At 40.3% G+C, this 19,906-nt stretch overlaps 1 non-coding gene across 1 annotated transcript; it reads left to right on the forward strand.

The window, feature by feature from the left end:
• The first annotated feature begins 17,190 nt into the window (after positions 1 to 17,190).
• Positions 17,191 to 17,297, forward strand: LOC140840323 (small nucleolar RNA R71). Its single transcript, XR_012119909.1, has one exon. It is a non-coding gene; the product is annotated as a small nucleolar RNA R71 (small nucleolar RNA).
• The last annotated feature ends 2,609 nt before the right edge of the window (positions 17,298 to 19,906 follow it).

The following is a 19,906-nucleotide window of genomic DNA, read 5'->3' on the forward strand; positions in this document are numbered from 1 at the left end:
CGGTGGAACAACCCTATTAAAGACCCTTGCTCTGATACCAACTGTAACGTCTACTAATTAAAATTGCAAATTTTTTAAAGCTCACATTTTTGAAATAACACTCAAATGCTTCACATGATGTGCTCGACTAAAAAATATAACGTTTAAAAATGATCTTAAATATTTGACAATAAGAAAAATAGTGTAGTTTAAAATAACCAAACTCATCCAAAATTTTACGCAAACATAAACGAATAAAATCCTAAAATCACCAACGTATAAAGATGTTCATATCCTCTCAAATCTCATAAATCATAATGCGGAAAACATTTGGTCCTCGGGTCGTGTCACCCCACTAGGTCTGCCTACTCAGAGTTCGGCACCTCCAGTCCCCTCAACATAAGCTCACCTACATCACACATACCTAGTGAGTCTAAAGAATCAACACACATGTACCAGAAATAACAAGTACATATACATGTCACACAGTAGTGAAAAATACCATACTCGACATATATTTCGTGAACTTAAAAGCATGAACACAAATGTGTCTTATAAACTCAAACGTGTCAAAGCATGTCTTATCATGTCATCGTATACGTATATATTTTCTTTTAATTGAATTTAGTTCATTAGTTGTGATTATCATATCAGCTCTATCGTATCAGCTCTATTCGATGTATCCATCTACGTATAACCGTGGTACCCGACGGTGGGGACATCAGCGACAATGTTACCCGTCCACTGAGCCTTGACCTTAGCTCATTATCTCATGTCATCGTATACATATATTTGTCAGTCACAACAAACTTCCATCCTTCAAAAACATCATTATATTCACCAATTAATAAAAACATGCATATACGTAACTTTTTCTTGAAACCAAGCATGCACCGGAATTTTTCGTAAATACATAAAATCATAAACGTGATGCATAAACATTTAAAATATGACAAAATGTGCTCAGGGTGGTGCCAGGACAAAAATCTCACCTCGGGTGCAAAATGACCGTTTTACCCCTTGAACCCAAAATGATCGTGTTACCCCTGGAGCTCTAAATTTTGACATGAAGCTTACCAAACTCTTTAAACGTCCCAAAACTTATTAAAAGTGTTTCTTAGACGTAAACTCGAGCCCGTTTTAGAACTTAATCGATTTTAACCCGAATCGACTCAAACTTCAACCAAAATCCTCCCAACTTTTTACCACACCTTATAAATATCAAAAGGTCCTAAAAACGTCATAACCAGAGCCCTAAACTCTCGGCCATACACCTACGTGGCTGGAAGAATTCTACCACTCCCAAATGCCACCCTAGGTGCGATCCTTCCCATAATTATTTATCCCAGTCCAAAACCGAGAGGACCATCCACTAACCCTTCCTTGACCACCCTAGGCTCTCTCTGGACCTGCTGAACCCACTTCTGCGCCCCCATGCAAGCCCTAGCTTGACCCCGATCGAAGTTCACCCCTAAGCGCACATCGCGTTCGATCTCCCTAAGCCGTGGATCAGACCCAACTGAGTCTGGTCCATGGCTTGGATCAGCCATTGCATCGCTGGTCCAATAAAATTCGCCTAACCCCTCCCCAACGAACCTAAACAACAAGGGATACACTCAACTCCCATCCAACTCGACCAAGCCTCAAATCCAGCTTAGAAAACCCCTTCCAATCGATGATAACAGTACGCCATACAGCAGCCCCCTTGCAGCAAAGATCATAAAAACGTGAGTATCGATCATGGGAATGCAAAAAACAAAAGTAAAACCAAAAACTTCTCATGCTCAAGGCTAGATCGAAAATTATCTCACACAAATGCATACACAATAGCAATATAGGACGTGAATGATGCAAAAACAATGTTACATGGTGTGCCTTGATGTATTTTGAACGAAAATTTGAAGAACCGCGCGAAGGGAAGACAGTGGAGGAAATTTTCTTGCAAGAAATGCTATGGCCGATGCTTTGCTGCTGAAGGAGGTGCTGAAACTGGGAGAATATGACTGAGTGGAGGGGAGTGTTGGCTGTTTAGTTTAGTTATACGTTTAGGTTTAGGGGTTAATTAAATAGATAAAATAATGCTAATGGGCCCTAACTTTAATTTAAATGGGATTAAAAGAGTTTTGAGTCCAACAAGCTTAAAAATAGGTCCATCAAGCCCAAACACATTCCCAAAAAATATTTTGTTTAGGAACGTTTTTAAAATATTACCCGAACTTTCAAAAAGTCCCTCGATTCGATAAAATTTACGTATCGATTACAAATATACTCCAGCGGGTAAAAAATACCCAACAAAGCCCATTTCTTGACAAATACATTTAAACACCTTATATTAATTAATAAAAATTAATCATGTAATTAAAATATTTTTCTGATAATTCTCCGGTCTCCGTTCCTCGTTCGATCGCGAATGCAACTTAAAAATCCTAATGCATGAACTTTTAAAATATCTTGAATTAAATCCTATCATGCACTAATTCTGCATAAAATGCATAAAAATAATGAAACACATGATTTAAATAAAATCCTTGCATGCAGTCAGGTTATGTGAATTAAATTCCTGGACTTTACACAAACCAAGTGAGTCTAATGACTCAACACATTCTAAACATTAGTAGCAAATAATACATATACAAGCACATGCATTAAAAATCATACTTTTATTCAAAATAAATTTGTAAGCGTAATTTAATCATAAATCGTCAAAAATCGTAAGGCCTTCAATCATTTTGGGTGAAATTTGATCTTTGAAAGTGACTAGCATTTATCCTCTGGTCGACTGATCAGTCTTAGCTCACCATTGCGCATGGGGACGGGCACTAGGCACCGGCGTAAAATGTCAATATGATCGTTAGGCTCCTTCCAAGGCCTTCTCCCATAAACGGGCTCTCTCTGGGGCCTTCTCTCTCACGATATTTCCAAAAATCATATATCATATCCTTAACGTCACAGTCAATTCACATCATTCAAAATATATTTCTTTTTCTTTTTAATCATAAAATATCGTATCCTTTCCACATTTGAAAAATAGCATTTTAACGGTAAAAATTGCACAACTTTACCATAAATCATAAAATCTCATAGTTTCATCAACGTTTAAAATATCATTCAGCATTCGCTATGATCCTTTGGGACACTGCAAGACCTTTTATACTACCCCAATGTATATTGGACCTCTAAAATTCCCGATTTTGACTTTTTCTCACTTTTATTGACTCGAGACTATCCCAAATAATTATTTAAGCTTAAATGTGTCTTTTAATTTTTTTTTTGATGTAAACTCGAGCTTTTTGATTTAATTCCTTAATTACTAAACCGTGAAGCGTTTTAATTCCGAATTAATCCCAACTTTAATATTTTATGCCCAAACTTTAAACATAAACTTTTTATACCTACACTACCCTCGTGAACCATGAATCGAACCCCCATGGACCATGGTCTGAACAACTTCTTCTACTAGCCTCAAAACCAAACCTTAATCCATAAAACAAGCCACAGCTCCCCTTAAACTCGAGCCACCCTCGAGCCACCATGGACCAAACTTGACCGTGAACCTTCTAGGCCCTCGTGGACTCGCCCTGACCCACGCACCTAGCCCCTAGTTTCAGTAGCCAGTAGCGCAAGTTCCTCTCCTATTATTCAAGTCGCGCCCTCATCCAACTCGAGCCACCATGGACCATGGTTGCACCATACCCTGCTACGACTCCTAGCCTTCTTCCCTTAACCCTAATGGACCAGCCTAGCCAGCCCCAACCGAGCCGCACCCTCTCCTGAAAACCCCAGCCACATGCACATGGTGAGGAGTCCTAGCGCTTGTGGACTTCTCCTTCCCTGCCGCCGCCAAATCCAACCACTCGTGGACTCCTCTTAGCCACTAGATGCAGCCACCCACAAGACCTGACTGAGCCGCACACTGTTATGCATCGATCCGAGCCTATATTTGCGTGGTCCTCCCATAGAAAACCCTAGGCTCGTTTCTTCATAATCCATGCACGTTCCAGCCTACATTCCATCCTTAGACGACCCTTTTTTCCATTCCTTAAAAATCTTATATTGGCAGCATGTCCTTAAGAATCATAAAGCGTTTCAAACAAGCGTAAAATCTTCACTACTTTGAAAATAATCGTCAAAACATTAGGCAATTTGAACTCAAATATTTTTCATGAAAAAAAATACAAAAACATGCATATTATGATTTGAATGGTGCATCAAAAGAGTTTATAAGTGTGCTTTTGCGTTTTAAAAAGCTAGAATATACGATAGTTGGTGTAGGACGCGAAGAACGACGAATGGACGACGAAGAATCCTTGTTTATTCCTCTCAAATTTTTGAAAATTGTGTGTGTGTGGTGTGTGAAGTGGACGGCTGCTATGTTCTTTAAAAAGACCTAGTATTTCTTTTTTATATATATAGAGATTTTAATTTTCATGTTAATGGTCTTAGGTTTTGGACCTTTGAGTTTAGGAGCAATTGGGCCTACTAATCTTAGGTAATTTAGGCCCAATAACACCTATGTAATTGAAAAATAAAAGTTTATAAAAATTAGTTTTCAAAAATAATAATTTTAGTTGTTTAAAAGTCCCTCGTTCCGAAAAGTTCGGGGTAACAACTCCTCATCTCTGACTCAGTCTCCCAAGTGGCTTCTTCCTCCGCGTGATTTAGCAATTTTACCTTGACCATCTTTATCACCTTGTTCCGCAGCTTTCTCTCTTGTCTACCCAAGATTTGAGTAGGCTTCTCCTCGTAGGTCAAGTTTGATGTAAGTTGCAGTGGCTCAAAGTTCAGTACATGTGAAGGGATTGACATGCACTTGCGGACCATCGATACGTGGAATACATTGTGGACTCCTGGGAAATTAGGTAGCAACGCCACTCGGTATGCTAATGCTCCCACTCTTTCGAGTATCTCAAATGGTCCAATGAATCTTGGACTAAGTTTGCCTTTCTTGTCAAATCTCATTACACCCTTCATAGGTTCTATCTTTATAAACACGTGATCACCTACTGCGAACTCGAGATCTCATCTTCTTTTGTCCGCATGCTCTTCTGTCCACTTTGAACAGTTTTCATTCTGTCTTGCATGTTTATGACCATTTCTGCGGTGTGCTGAACTATCCCGGGCCCCATCGTAGCCCTTTCTCCTAGTCGTCCCAATGTATAAGCGACCTACATTTCCTTCCGTATAGTGCCTCGTATGGAGCTATTACTATAAATGACGGATAACTGTTATTGTAAGTAAACTCCACTATAGGTAGTTTCGGTTCCCAACTCCCTTGAAAATCGATCATGCATGCTCGGATTAGGACCTCTAAAATCTGTATGACTCTCTCAGACTGACCGTCGGTCTGAGGATGAATGTGGTACTGAATAGTAGTTTAGTACCCAAGGCCACATGCAAACTCTTCCAAAATGATGAAGTTAATCGTGTGTCTCTGTCCGACACTATAGACACGAGAATACCATGCAGTCTAACTATCTCTCGAATATAGAGCTCTGCATACTGATTCATGCAAAAAGTCGCCTTCCCTGGTAGGAAATGTGCTGGTTCAGTAAGACGGTCCACTATTACCCAAATGGCATTGATTCCTTTCACTGTCTTTGGCAATACTACCACGAAATCCATAATAATGTTCTCTCACTTCCACTCGAGGATGTGAAGTGGTCGAAGCATTCCCGCTGGTCTTTGATGCTATGCCTTCACTTGTTGACATATCAAGCATTCAGATACAAAGCGTATAATGTCTTGTTTCATTCCCGGCGACCAATATAAAAGTTTCAAGTCCTTGTACATTTTGGTACTTCCGAGATGAACAGAATAAGGTGTACTGTGAGCTTCAGTCATAATGTCAACTCTAAGTGAATCATCACTAGGAACCACCCATAGTCGACCTCGGTACTTAACAAAGCCATCCTCGACTGAATATAACATGTTGCCCTTCGATTCATCTCGATGTCTCCATTTCTACAGTTGCACATTAGTAGACTGTCCGGCTCGAATTCTATCTCGTAAAGTGGAATACACTGTCAATGTTGCGAGGTTAGGGGTCTCTCCCCTAGCATAAACTTCAAGATCGAAGCGCTGAATTTCCACTTGTAGGGGTTTCTGTAGTGATAAATGGGCCAAGACTGCCCCATTTCTACTCAACGCATCCGCAACTACATTAACCTTGCCAGGATGGTAGCTAATGTCATAGTCCTTAACAAGATCTAGCCACCGTCTTTGTCTCATATTCAAGTCCTTTTGGGTGAATAAATATTTAAGACTTTTATAATCCGTAAAGATCTTGCATTTCTCACCATATAAGTAGTGCCTCCAAATTTTCAACGCAAATACCACTGCGGCAAGCTCAAGATCATGCATCAGATAATTCTTTTCATGTACTTTCAGTTGTCTATACGCATACACTATGACTCGGTCATTTGCATGTGGACGGCCCCCAATCCAAGTTTTGAAGCATCAGTATATACCACATATTCCCCTTGCTCTATCAGCATAGCTTAAACTGGCGTTGTAGTCAGTGCTTGCTTCAACTGATCGAAGCAATTCTTACACTCTGGTCCCCATACAAATTTCTCATTTTCTTCGTCAATGACGTCAATGGTACTGCAATGGATGAAAAACCCTTGATAAACATACGATAGTAGCCAGCTAAACCCAAGAAACTGCGGATTCCGTCACACTTTTAGGCACTGGCCACTGCTTGACTGACTCGACCTTAGATGTGTAGATATCTACTCCCTTTTTGACACGATGTGACCTAAGAATGCCACCCTCTCTATCCAAAACTCGCACTTGCTGAAATTTGCATATAATTTCCGATCTCGCAACACTTGCAAGGTCGTCTTCAAGTGCAGCTCATGCTCCTCTCGGCTCTTGGAGTAGATCAAGAAGTCATCAATGAAAATAATAATAAACTGATCTAGACGGCTGAAATACGAGATTCATGAGATCTATGAAGATCGTTGGAGCATTAGTCAGTCCAAAAAGCATCACTAAAAACTCATAATGCCCATAACGCGTTCTAAAATTCGTCTTGTGCACGTCTGATTCCTTAACAATCAACTGGTGATATCCAGACCTAAGATCTATCTTTGAAAATATTGAAGCTCCTTGCAATTGATCAAACAAATCCTCAATTAAGGGCAATGGATACTTATTCTTCACTGTCACTTTATTTAGCTCCCTATAGTCGATGTACAACCTCGTAGTCCCATCCTTCTTTTTCATAAATAGCACTGGTGTGCCCCCATGAAGAGAAACTGTGGCAAATAAAATGCGGCATTTGATTGTTTTGCGCCGCCTCAAATATAAATGCTTTTCCATTCGGTGGTCTAATAGATACTGACCTCCGTCAAAAATCAATAGTTGTGACACCTCGACCCAATTTAATAAAATACAGCGGAATTTAAAATTTTCTTTCAAATGGAAGGAGGTTTCAAATTACATTACCATAAAATATTTTCAATCAAAAGTAATTACATGATCATTCAAATGATATAAAAAAAAATACAAAATATCATTCCTATGATCATATCCAAAAATACCAACAAAATATCATCTTCCTCCTTCTCTATATGCATATGACTCCGGCCCACAATCAATGTCCTGGCCCGTCACTCTGATCTGCATCACATGAAATAACTGAAATGAGTATAAAACTCAGCAAGCGGAACTCTTACATAGCAATAGACATAGCATACTTTGAAAATCATAGCTTTAAAAACGTAAATACCATCAACTCTGAAATATGGATAATAAGGCATAGCATAACAATAAGATGGTATTTCTCTTTTCTCTGTATTGGATTGATATCAATATAGTATCTCTGTCTCTGTACTTATATCCCATCGATATAAATCGACAACTCTGAGGGATATAAGCCTATGGTCGTTGATCAACTAATTTCATGCAATCTCTGACTATGTATCTATCAATCCATAAATCAATTTGAATTATCTCTTTGGTATTTAAACAAACACTTTGCAAACTCTTTTCTCTTGTATTCCCTTTTTAATAATTGAGACATAAGATGCCTCCAATATACATAACAAGTGAATCAATACATAAACATGAATCAAATGAAGGGAATAACACATTAAAACCATTGAAAAACAATACATATAGTATCATGTGAGCACAAAGGATGAAACTCCACTTACAACCACTTGAAACCTCCAATCTAAACCCTTGGTTGAAATCCTACAACAATAAACCATAAATCACACCATTAACAACTAAATAACCAAGAACACATGCCAATTAATCCATAAAACCAACACATTTACAAACCCATAACATCTCTCACTCCAAAACTAAGAAATAACCATACCAAAAGCTTACCTTAGCTTCCTAGCACCAAGAAGAACTTCAATCTCAACTCAAATCACCAACTAAGAGCTTGGATTAAAGAAAAGAAAGGAAGAATGTGGGGACCCGGGCTCTAACTCAATTTTTTTTGGGATTTATTGGATCTTTGCTCGAAAATGTGGGTCAAAATTTTGCTTTTAACATTAAATCAAATGTATAGTCAAAGCATAACATGTCTTTATAATAATTAAACAACATCATGTACATACAAGTCTGTTTAGTACAATTATACACTAGTGTTCAAATCACAACTACAAACATAAGTAGTACAAGTCTAATAGGAAAACACTAGAAATCTTCAACGCCCGAGATCTCCACACTATCGTCAATCTCTCATCTAGCTCGAGACCCAGATACTGCCCCACCTGTTGTCATGCGCACATACAGACACGACAACAGCCGGATAACTCCGGTGAGAACAAATCCCAATATAAAACATGTATGCATGCAATGTAATAATTCATACACCAATGCATAGCATATATCAATGCACATGAATATAAAATCTACAACATGTAAAGGAATACAAGTCTGTATTCAACCTCTAATTCTTGACTCGATTCATTTCTACTCTAGGGATCCCGGTGTGAATAAGACGGTCTGTCACCTACCCAACCACTCGGGGTGACGGTACGTCTTATTCCTAGACTCCGGTCAACACTGTATCGAGGGTCTACACATAGAGAAAATCTGCTACTATGCGTCGATACACCGAAACGTCTAGTTTTGGCCGATCTGCCAATATCTCCTATCTCAGGACTCGAATATAAATCAATAAACAAGACATTACATAATCAAGTGTAATAACAATCTAGTATGTGATTTAGGGAAACCCGTATCAAATCTGAATCGAGTTGTGCAATCCCGTGACCACATGAATTATACATTTCCTGTCGAATAATCGGTCGTAGACGAATTCTCGAATTCAATGTAGCCAATACCAATCTGAAATGGCAATGTGTAGACACATTCTATCAATATACATCTCAATCAACTCAATGTACGAATCTGTAATTGATTTCAATACAATTCAACGACGTAACGGCGTGATTTCTCAATACCGATAACTCAATAACATCACAATCAATTTTCACAGCTCATAATCTCTTCACAATACACTATCACACTGAAAATATCCCATCTCAACTTAATAACATGCTGGAAAATCGCAACAACAACATACGGTGTCTAAAAATCAATCCGTTTACGTTTCTACGATGCTCGACATATCAAGAACACAATATCTTCAACAACATCACACTTCTCCACCACATATATTTCAAACCATGCTAAAAGTGAACAATACTTACATCCTTGAGTAGCAAATGATGAGAGGAGTTCGAAACCGAAGTCGGATCTAAAAATGGATGGCTAAATCTTGAAAAAGCATAACTTGAAGCTATGACAAACTTGGAGAATTTGGAGTGATGCTCTCGGTTCTCCCTTGCTGAACAGATGAAGACAATGAGGTGTCATTTCAAAGTATATATATACCATGCCAAGTGTCAAGACAAGAAACAAAGGTGGCATTCTCGCATGCAGCACCGCGGGTGCGGTCTTCTGGTACCGCGGGTGTGCTCATGCTTCGGCAGCCCTTTCATTTTCTGAAATTCATCGACCGCGGGTGCGGTCTCTGCAAGACCGCGGGTGCGGTGATGCTACAGCCAAACTTCATAATTCTGAATAATACACCGCGGGTGCGGTCTTGTCCGAGGCGCAGGTGCGGTATAGCTTCGGCCATTCTTTCAAAAATTCTCATTTTTATGTCATGCGTTCTCACCTCTTCAAATCTAACATCAATGACAACTGATAATTCTCGATCCTTACATTTCTCCCCCTCTTAGACAGGAGTTCGTCCTCGAACTCGTAAACAAACAATCATGCAAGTATATACATAACAGTATAATCAAAACTAAAAGGAAGACTCACATCATATGAATAGCTTGGGATGTTTCTGTCTCATATCAGACTCTGTCTCCCAAGTTGCCCCCTCAATTCCATGACGACTCCACTGAACCTTCACAAGCGGAATGGTCTTGGTTCTAAGCTGTTTCTCCTTCCGATCAAGAATGTGTATCGGTCTTTCCACATAGCTCAGAGTCTGATCTAATTCGGCTTCGTCAGGCTGAATGACATGAGAATTATCTGGCATATATCTACGCAACATTGATACATGAAATACATCATGTATCCCCGACAAAGAAGGAGGAAGAGCAAGTCTGTAAGCTCGATCGCCCATCTTCTCAAGGATCTCATACGGACCGACGAATCTAGGAGACAACTTCCCACGCTTGCCAAATCTGACAACGCCTCTGAAAGGTGATTTTCAAAAATACTCTGTCTCCCTGTTCAAATATCAACGGTCTGCGTCTGATATTAGCGTATTTCGCTTGCCTATCCTGTGCCGTCTTCATTCGCTTCTGAATGATCTTCACTTTCTCGGTCATCTCACGAATCATATCAGGCCCCAACTCTGGTACCTCAGAGATATCATCCCAGTACAACGGAGATCTGCACTTCTTTCCGAATAACGCTTCGAACGGTGCCATCTCAATGCTAGTCTGATAGCTGTTGTTGTATGAAAACTCACACAACGGCAATGAATTTTGCCAACTAGTACCAAAGTCTAGTACTACAGCTCTTAGCATGTCCTCTAAAGTCTGGATAGTCCGCTCTGACTGTCCGTCCGTCTGAGGATGATAAGCAGTGCTCAGGTGTAAAATCGTACCTAGAGCCTGCTGCAGGCTGTGCCAAAAATGAGAAGTAAATCGTGGATCACGATCTGATACGATCGACTTCGGCACACCGTGCAATCTGACGACCTCTCTGACATACAACTCTGCCATCTGATCGTGTCGATAGGTCATTCTGTATGGAATAAAGCACGCTGATTTGGTCAGTCTGTCTATCACAACCCAAATCGCATCACAGCCCCGCGAAGATCGAGGTAACTTTGTCACGAAATCCATGGAAATGTGATCCCATTTCCATTCAGGAATAGACAAACTCTGAAGTAAACCTCCGGGCTTCTTTCTTTCTGCCTCCATGATCGAGCAAAACTTGCACAGTGAATGGTCCCAAAATTTGTTTTATATATGAAAGCTCGATTTAAATATCGCAAGTGCACGATAGTCAAGTTATAATAAACGTACGTGAATACGAGTATCGATCCACAGGGACTGCGTTACAATAATTTTTTATTCTCAATTAAAATTTCTTTAGCAACGATAAAGTGGTTTGGTAATTAAACTAATGTAAATCAAATAACTAAAAGAATTAAAGCGCAAAGAGAATGTATGCAATAATGCAATGATTAAGTTGGATTAAATCAAATGAAAGATGACTTTGTTGGGAATTATCAGTTCACCTACCACTCGTGTTTTAATAATTACCCTCGACTCTTACTCGTGCATTCGACGGAATTCCCTAGACTAATCAATATACTCTGTCGAGCTATATTAGTACTAATCATAAACATGCAGTAATCAAGTGTCCTCAATTATTTAACAGTTTAAGATCGCCTTACGTTCTATGGAATCCTCTAGCTTTTATCCGGGTGAACTATCACTATCGACACGTACCGAATTCCGTATGTCTACTAAAATTGTAAGTCCGTGGTTTATACTATGCGATCCTATTGTTAATTAGTCTGTCGACATCGTTAAAAACATGCAATAATCAAAGGAAGATAGCTAGGCTTCGCTTGAAACAAGAAATAACAATAGCATAAACAAATCACTTGTAAAAACATCAAGAAATAATGTTAAACAACGAGTACGGGTAGGATCCCCTCAAATCCCAACAAATTTAGAGTTTAGCCAACCAAATTCATACTAGAAATCAACAATCTATGCAAGAGAATAAAATATTGAATAATAAAATACTAAATATGACGATGGAAGATGGCTGCGATGCTTGGAATTCTCGAGTTCTTCGAAAGTCTTCCTTACTCCTTGCCTTCTCTCCCAGAAAAAATGATGAAAATATGATGAATAATCCTCCCAGAGGCGCCCAATCTCGTGTATTAGGTTAGTGGTCTTGGATAGAGTCCATGAAAATAGAAACAAATCTCGCAGAATCTTGCTGGATCGCGTGACTCGCTAGGGCGGTAGGTTTTGACCGCTCGGGCGAGTGACTCTCGAATAAAAACTTTGAGCCTTCTCTCTAGTCTCGCTGGGGCGGCCACTTTTGACCGCCGAGCGAGAGATCTTCTGTTAAATTCTCTTGTCCAGGCTAGCAGTCTCGCTGGGACGGTCAGTTTTAACCGCCCTAGCGAGAGGTCTTCTGTTCGATATCCTCGGTAAGGCTAGAATGCTCGCTGGGGCGGTCAGTTTTGACCGCCCTAGCGAGGCTTCTTCGTTGTTGTGCCCATTTTCTGCCATATTTGGTTCCATTCCTTCAAAATACCACAAAACACACGAGATCAGTCATATGCTAAATAATGCAAACAAAATGCAAGAATAAACTAAAACAAACTAATATGATGTATGAATACGATTCGAAACCAACACTAAAAACACGTAAAAACGAGTCCTATCAACCCCCTCATACTAACCTTTTGCTCGCCCTCGAGTAAAATAGGTTAAAGCACGAGATTCTAAACAGACAAAATAAACACGAAATAACCAACACAAGAAAAAGTTAATGGTGAGTTAACAACTTTATGTTCATGCCTCAGTAAAATTTTTTCACATCATAATCAAGTCATTTCACAAATAAATACTCTTTCTCATCTACAAATAAGTCTTGGCACTAATTCGAACGTGTGTGTGTGTCATGGTGGGTCTAGTCATTCGTACGTCAAATAGATCAATCGTCAAGTTATGCAAGTCACTCAATCAACACTTCAATACAAATCTCACGAGCATGCATCCCCGTGTCCATTCATCACTAACCATCATTTTGAACTTTAGTTAATTTTTTAAGTGCATAGAAGGGTGTCGAAAGGAAAGAAAATAAGCTCAAGTGGCGAAAAGTTGGGAGTACATCGATCATTTTCATTGTGCAATTGTCAAGACTGTGCGTCTGACTTCCTCGACTCCTTACATCTCCAACTTTTAGCCTAGGAATAGAATTTCATTCCTTTTATTTTCGGCTCCCCCTCACCTTACATCTCCTTTTTTCCCAAAGTTCTTTTTACAAGAACTTTGTTATTTCAACATTTTGATGCACAATTTTCACACATGTACTCCCTAGGCTAAGAATATATCTTTTTGGATTATAGCTGGTTAGGAGTACTATATTTGAATTCAGGGTATTGACAAGGGGGCATATGTACAGTTCAAGGTCAGTCAAATGCTATCATGCACGACCTCAATCAGTGACTTATTTCCACGGGTTTTCATGCTAAATCAATTCATACGTGATGTCTTTCAAGTTAACCAACAAGAATTTCAAATTTCACCATTATTCCTATAAAATTCTAGGCCCCACACATATGTGCTCAAAAAGTTCAAAATTTGCACCAAAACTCATGTTTCAACAATCCAGAGTATCATTCATGCATTGACCCAATCAATATTTCTCAAAGCAACATCATCATCGGCTCATAAATCATGTCAACTCACCATAAACGACTCACAATCTAACAACGAAAATACAACGACTTAAAAACCCAAATAACAAACTAAATAACTGAACAAACAAACAAAACAAACTACCCGACCCCCCTCATACTAGAGTTGTGCAATGCCCTCATCGCACAAAACGAAACAGACACGAAAAACAATAACAACTTATGAATTCAAATGCAACAATAGAAAATGCACAAGAAAAAGAAAGGGGAAACAGTGAACTCCCCTGATCAAAACTCCTCCTCCTCATCATGCTCAGGTGGTGGATTGCCCTCGTCAGCTGCAGGCGGCATAGGATACGTGTACTGGAAGTGGAAAGGTGGCGGGTATGCTGGAACAGGCGGCCGGCCGGAAGTGTCTAAGCCCAAGTGAGTCGAGATGCCCTGCACCAAGTACTCGATGTTCAGAGTGTGGGCTTGGTCGATGGCCTGATAATGAGTCTGGTAGGTGGCCCAAGCGCCCAACTCGTCGACTCGGTCTCGAATGGCACGGCGGCGTGGCTGCGGTGGTGGTGGATGTCCAAAGACCGGAGGTGGTGGAGCGGCTTGCACGTGACCGTAAAATACATCAGCGGGCAGCTCATCCCGTCTCTTCGCGTACTTGGAGGTATGAAGAGCCTCATCGATGGCTCTCAGTGGCGGTAGCCACTCATCATCGTGCGCGAAAATCACACCCGCGCGGGCACATAGCTCAGTCACGATAGTGGGGAAATAAAAGGCTAAATTGTTGCAATTGATACAGATAGTCAGCTGCCCGAATATGAGTTTGCCCACATCAATCGACATCCCGGTATAGATCGCATAAAGAACCACTGCCCTATCCCGCTGTACATCACTCGTATGCCCTACCGGCATCAACCTCTTCGATAGAAAGGCATACCAAAGTGCCGCCTCCACCTTCAAAAATTTCTCAAGAAACACCGTATACGTTCCCGGCTGCTTCCACGTACTGCCCGGATAACACAATGTGTGAATGATCAGATCGTAATCCGGATTCAGCACCCAAGCCTGGAATACCGAATCATCCACTGCCGGTAAACCCAACAAATCGTTTATCGTTTTAGGATCATATGGGACTTGACGTCCCCTCACCCTAGCCTTATTTTCAGTCCCTTCCGGGGCGTTAGCATAAAACTCACGTACAACCGGCACCACAGCCGCATTCGGTTGAGCTAAAAAATTTGTCCACCCTCGTCCTGCAACTTCTAAATCCTCAAAAACATTATCTAAAATCCACGAAGTACATCCCCTCTCAGGGATTGGTTTTCTATGGAGTTTAGCGTGCTCCCATCGCTCCCTAGCCCTGTCATTCACAAATATAGAGGGGGTGGATCGAGAACTAGAGGCACCGCGGGTTACCTTCGAGCGTTTGGAAGCCATGGTCTGAGATGAGTGCACAAGGGAGGAGCCCGAAGTAGTAGATGTTGCCGGAGCTTGAAAATAACGGAAGAGATGGCGGCGGCGGCGTAGAAGCGGCGGTGGCGGCGTAGGTGGTAGGAGAGTGTAGATTTGCCCGGAAAAATCGTGTCTTGAGCTTTGAAACAAAGGAGATTCACAAATATACCTGTAAATTGGCAAGAAACCACGTTAATCGCTTCAGATCTGGCGTGGGGGGGCGGAATTTTGAGAGAAAAGTGTAGGGTTTCGAGTGGGAGAGGAGAGAAGTGAGGCGCAGTTTTTAAGTGAATCGCGACTCGCTAGGGCGGTCAAAAGTGTCCGCCCTAGCGAGCGTCTTTCTGTCCGAAAAACTCGAGTGCTCGCTGGGACGGATACAAGTGTCCGCCCTCGCGAGGGGTTTTCTGTTTTAAAATTTTTTTGAAAAATTGCGCGTGTTCGCGAGGGCGTTCAGTTTTGACCGTCCGAGCGAGAATCTCTCTGCCCGAAATTCATGAAAAATTTGAACCTCTCGCTGGGGCGATCAATACTACCCGCCCTAGCGAGGTATTTTCTGAAGAGAATGCAACTACCTAAATGCAAAAAAAAAAAAAAAAAAAAAAAAAAAAAAATTTTAAAAAAAAAAAAAAAAAGGTTAATAAAAAAAAAAAAAATGAGTTTTTAAAAGAATTTTTTTTTTTTTAAAAAAAAAATTTTTTTTTTTAATTTTTTTTTTTGAGAAAAAAGAAAAAAAATTTTTTAAATTTTTAAAAATTTTAAAAAAAAAAAAAAGAAGAAAAAAAAATTTTTTTTTTTAAAAATAAAATGAAAGAAAAAAATAAAGAAAAGAAAAAGAAAAAAAAAAATTTGCTAAGATATCTTTCAAGAATTTTGCATAACTTGGCATATTCAGTAAAGCATCAGCAAAAAGAATGTTAATATGCAATTTTTTGAATATCTCAAGAAATTTACCAAATTGTGCATCTAACTTAGCTTTTTTCAGTGCTGCAGGAAAAGGTGGGGGGATAACAATTTTACTCGGTGCAATAGGGGTAAAAGTAGAGTTAGAAGACTTACCTCCTTGTTGTTCCACCTCATCCTCACCCTTCTTGTTCTTTTCCTCCTTAGACTCAATTGCCTTTCCACTGCGCAATTCCACAGCTTTCACATGCTCTCTCGGGTTAGTCTCCGTGTTGCTCGGCAAAGTTCCTTGCTCCCTATTAGCAATTAACTTAGCCAATTGTCCAATTTGATTCTCTAACCCTTTTATGGATGCATCCTGATTCTGAAATCTCGTCTCGATTGCAGAAATAAATTTAGTCATCATTTGCTCTAAATTTGACTTCTCCTCCCTAGGCGGTTCTGGCTTGAACCCTTGGTGCATCCCATATGGTGGACCTCTTTGCTGGTGATTCTGGTTGTTTTGACCTCCCCATGAAAAGTTTGGGTGATTCCTCCATCCCGGATTATATGTGTTTGAATACGGGTCATTTCTTGGACGGTTCTGGAATACCACTTGCTTTACCGGTGCTCCTTCAGGCACATAGAATGGATTTCCATCTTGGCAATCCTGCACGTCATGCTCACCTCCACACTTATCACAGAAAATTTCTTGCAGACGCATAGCCGATCCACTCGCACTCATCCCATCAATCTTTCTGTTCAAAGCCTCTAACTGTGCTGACACCGCAGACAAATCAGTAACTTGATTAACCCCAGCACCTCGTCTCTGTCTATCAGACTGAGGCTGATAGCTACTAGCAGCCATCTCCTCTAATAACTCATATCCTTCCTCAGCCGTCTTCCTCAGTAAGTTACCACAGGCAGCAGCATCTATCATAGTACGGTTAGAAGTAAGCAGACCGTAGTAGAAAGTTTGAACAACTAACCCGAGAGGTAGCTCGTGGTGGGGACATCTCCTCAACAAGTCCTTATAGCGCTCCCATGCCTCGTAAAGTGACTCAAGCTCATGTTGAGCAAAAGTAGTAATGTCGGCTCTGAACTTCATAGTCTTCGACGGAGGAAAGTACTTGGTCAGGAATGCCTTTGCCATATCCTCCCATGTAGTGATAGACCCTACAGGTAAACAATTCAACCACGACTTAGCTTTATCTCTTAGTGAAAATGGAAATAAACGCAAACGAACAGCATCATCAGATACGCCATTAAACTTAAAAGTATCACAAATTTCAAGAAAGTCAGCTATATGAGAATTTGGGTCGTCAAGTGCACTTCCCCCAAATTGAACAGTGTTTTGAATCATCTGAATGATAGCTGGCTTGATCTCAAACTGGTTAGCTCGGATGACTGGTCTCACGATGCTTGGACGTGCTCCATCAAGAGACGGTTGTGCATAATCCATCATCGGAATGCGACGTGGTATCTCAACTTGTCTATTGTCACGCTGTTCCTCTCCACGTTCTTGCTCGTGTCTTTCCATCTGTTCTTTGAGTCTTTGTTGCTGTCTTCGTCTGCGGAAAGTTCTTTCGATTTCAGGGTCAAATTCATGCTCCACGTCAAGTGATCTTGGCATGCACCACAAGAAAAATCTGCAACACAATGAGAGTATCAAATAAAAATGAAATAAATAATACTAAAGAATTTAAATGAAAAATAAAAAATTGTGAATCAACAGTCCCCGGCAACGGCGCCAAAAACTTGATCGAGCAAAACTTGCACAGTGAATGGTCCCAAAATTTGTTTTATATATGAAAGCTCGATTTAAATATCGCAAGTGCACGATAGTCAAGTTATAATAAACGTACGTGAATACGAGTATCGATCCACAGGGACTGCGTTACAATAATTTTTTATTCTCAATTAAAATTTCTTTAGCAACGATAAAGTGGTTTGGTAATTAAACTAATGTAAATCAAATAACTAAAAGAATTAAAGCGCAAAGAGAATGTATGCAATAATGCAATGATTAAGTTGGATTAAATCAAATGAAAGATGACTTTGTTGGGAATTATCAGTTCACCTACCACTCGTGTTTTAATAATTACCCTCGACTCTTACTCGTGCATTCGACGGAATTCCCTAGACTAATCAATATACTCTGTCGAGCTATATTAGTACTAATCATAAACATGCAGTAATCAAGTGTCCTCAATTATTTAACAGTTTAAGATCGCCTTACGTTCTATGGAATCCTCTAGCTTTTATCCGGGTGAACTATCACTATCGACACGTACCCAATTCCGTATGTCTACTAAAATTGTAAGTCCGTGGTTTATACTATGCGATCCTATTGTTAATTAGTCTGTCGACATCGTTAACAACATGCAATAATCAAAGGAAGATAGCTAGGCTTCGCTTGAAACAAGAAATAACAATAGCATAAACAAATCACTTGTAAAAACGTCAAGAAATAATGTTAAACAACGAGTACGGGTAGGATCCCCTCAAATCCCAACAAATTTAGAGTTTAGCCAACCAAATTCATACTAGAAATCAACAATCTATGCAAGAGAATAAAATACTGAATAATAAAATACTAAATATGACGATGGAAGATGGCTGCGATGCTTGGAATTCTCGAGTTCTTCGAAAGTCTTCCTTACTCCTTGCCTTCTCTCCCAGAAAAAATGATGAAAATATGATGAATAATCCTCCCAGAGGCGCCCAATCTCGTGTATTAGGTTAGTGGTCTTGGATAGAGTCCATGAAAATAGAAACAAATCTCGCAGAATCTTGCTGGATCGCGTGACTCACTAGGGCGGTAGGTTTTGACCGCTGGGGCGAGTGACTCTCGAATAAAAACTTTGAGCCTTCTCTCTAGTCTCGCTGGGGCGGCCACTTTTGACCGCCGAGCGAGAGATCTTCTGTTAAATTCTCTTGTCCAGGCTAGCAGTCTCGCTGGGACGGTCAGTTTTAACCGCCCTAGCGAGAGGTCTTCTGTTCGATATCCTCGGTAAGGCTAGAATGCTCGCTGGGGCGGTCAGTTTTGACCGCCCTAGCGAGGCTTCTTCGTTGTTGTGCCCATTTTCTGCCATATTTGGTTCCATTCCTTCAAAATACCACAAAACACACGAGATCAGTCATATGCTAAATAATGCAAACAAAATGCAAGAATAAACTAAAACAAACTAATATGATGTATGAATACGATTCGAAACCAACACTAAAAACACGTAAAAACGAGTCCTATCACTCCACCTGCTGGCAATTCAAGCATTTAGACACAAATTCTGCAATATCTGTCTTCATCTGCCTCCACCAGAATTGCGTCTTCAAATCATTGTACATCTTCCTGCCACCAGGATGAATGCTGAACCGACTACCGTGTGCCTCTGACATGATCTGTCGTCTCAAATCTGAAACATCTGGCACTACTAGACGGTTATTCACATACAGAACAGAATATCTAACCTGTTACTCTGATATATGACCAGCTCTGACCATATCAATCGATCTCTGAACACTCGGATCAGTTCTCTGCGCTTCTTTGACCTTCAAAATCAAATCTGGCTCAATCTGAATCGCAGCAAGTCGCAACGGTCTACTCTCTGTATCAAATGTCAACCCAGACAAGCAACAATCCTCTACTAAATTCGATACACCTACTGTCGACAAGGAAAGAGCACATACCTTTCGACTCAAGGCGGCTGCCGC

The sequence above is a fragment of the Primulina eburnea genome, chromosome 8 (genome assembly GCF_022965805.1).
Source record: "Primulina eburnea isolate SZY01 chromosome 8, ASM2296580v1, whole genome shotgun sequence".
NCBI lineage: Eukaryota > Viridiplantae > Streptophyta > Magnoliopsida > Lamiales > Gesneriaceae > Primulina > Primulina eburnea.